Source organism: Bison bison, unplaced genomic scaffold (assembly GCF_000754665.1).
Source record: "Bison bison bison isolate TAMUID 2011002044 unplaced genomic scaffold, Bison_UMD1.0 scf7180017864473, whole genome shotgun sequence".
NCBI lineage: Eukaryota > Metazoa > Chordata > Mammalia > Artiodactyla > Bovidae > Bison > Bison bison.
In genome coordinates this window covers 21,108,875-21,110,630 of record NW_011495034.1, presented here as the reverse complement: position 1 = coordinate 21,110,630, position 1,756 = coordinate 21,108,875, and the positions used below count along the sequence as shown (strand labels likewise).

At 40.8% G+C, this 1,756-nt stretch overlaps 1 protein-coding gene across 1 annotated transcript in view; it reads left to right on the top strand.

The window, feature by feature from the left end:
- The window catches only part of FTO (fat mass and obesity associated), a 425,927-nt gene that overhangs the window by 107,700 nt on the left and 316,471 nt on the right, over window positions 1-1,756 (top strand). The window lies entirely within an intron of this gene.

The window sequence follows — 1,756 nt, the reverse complement described above, 5'->3', positions numbered from 1 at the left end:
GATGGGTTAGTGAGAAGGCTGTGCAGACGTGGGGAAGGTGATTCTCAGGGCCCCTCTGTCTGGGTGAGCAGGTTGTCCACTGCGTAAAGACAGTGCCCGTTGGGGTGGGTTGAGGCTAAAGTCTAGTCTGTGTTTTCCAAGTCCTGCTTTAGGGCTTAGCGCTGCATTAACCCAGAGTAAGGTATACCATTTTTTAATTCTTAAAATTGTTCCTCAATGGCTGATAACAGCCTGAATATGCATTGCATTGCAGTTTTTTTTTACATTTTATTTTATTTTTAAACTTTACATAATTGTATTAGTTTTGCCAAATATCAAAATGAATCCGCCACAGGTATACATGTGTTCCATTGCAGTTTTATTTGAAAATCAATTGTTTCCGCCTTTTTTGTTTTTTTTGTCCTTCAGAAAATTTCTGTAGCGCCCAGATGATTTCTGTGTGTCTGTGTGTCTGTATACACGTTGTTGTTGTTGTTCAGCCGCCCAGTCATGTCTAACTCTTTGTGACCCCATGGAGTGCGGCACACAAGGCTTCTCTGTTCCTCACCATCTCCTGAAGTTTGCCCACGTTAATGTTCATTGCATCGGTGGTGCCCTTCAGCCATCGCATCCTCTGATGCCCTCTTCTCCTTCTGCCCTCAATGTTTCCCAGCATCAGAGGCTTTTCCAATGAGTTAGCTGTTTGCATCAGATGATCAAAATACTGGAGTTTCAATTTCAGCATCAGTCCTTCGAACGAATATTCAGGGTTAATTTCCCTTGAGATTGACTGGTTTGATCTCCTTGTTCTCCAAGGGACTGACTCTCAGGAGTCTTCTCCAGCACCACAGTTCGAAAGCATCAATAAACATCAGTTTAGTTCCGTTCAGTTGCTCAGTCATGTCTGACTCTTTGCGACCCCATGGACTGCAGCACGCCAGGCTTCCCTATCCATCACCAACTCCCGGAGCTTACTCAAACTCATGTCCATTGAGTCGGTGACGCCATCCAACCATCTCATCATCTGTCATCCCCTTCTTCTCCTGCCTTCAATCTTTCTCAGCATCAGGGTCTTTTCAAATGAGTCAGTTCCTCACATCAGGTGGCCAAAGTAATGGAGCTTCACCTTCAGCATCAGTTCTTCCGATGAATATTCAGGACTGATTTCCTTTAGGATGGACTGGTTGGATCTCCTTGCAGTCCAAGGGACTCTCAAGAGTCTTCTCCAACATATATATATACACACATACATATATAATAAACATATATACTATTTATGTGCTACATATGCATATATACAAATATATATGCTTGAATAGAAGGTCAGATATTCTTTGAAAAAAATCCCTCATAAGAAAGGTGTCATCTCAGATGTATTTGATTCCTTATAAAGTATGTTGTAATATGGGGTCCTCTCTTAGTTACTTTGTTTGAACTGCCTGGTACTGTTTGGGGAAGACACGGTGTCTTGAGATAGCCTCAAGAGTGCTGGTTGTAGGTGCTTGAAAAGATTTATCAAATTGGAAAAGAAAAGAGGCAAAGATGCTCAACATAGGTTTAGTAATTATTCTAGAGATAAAAGATTACTTTTAAAAAGTAATATGGAAGTGGATACGATCTCAAATAAATGTTTACAAGATGAACAAATAATTCATATACTTTGACCCTGGATCCTTGTGGCTTAGTTGGGTATTTTCAGTGAAAGTAAGGATTTACAAACTGCTGTCTCAAGCAGTTTTTACAGATAGAAAGGTTTGTTCTGGAAAACTGTATGAGA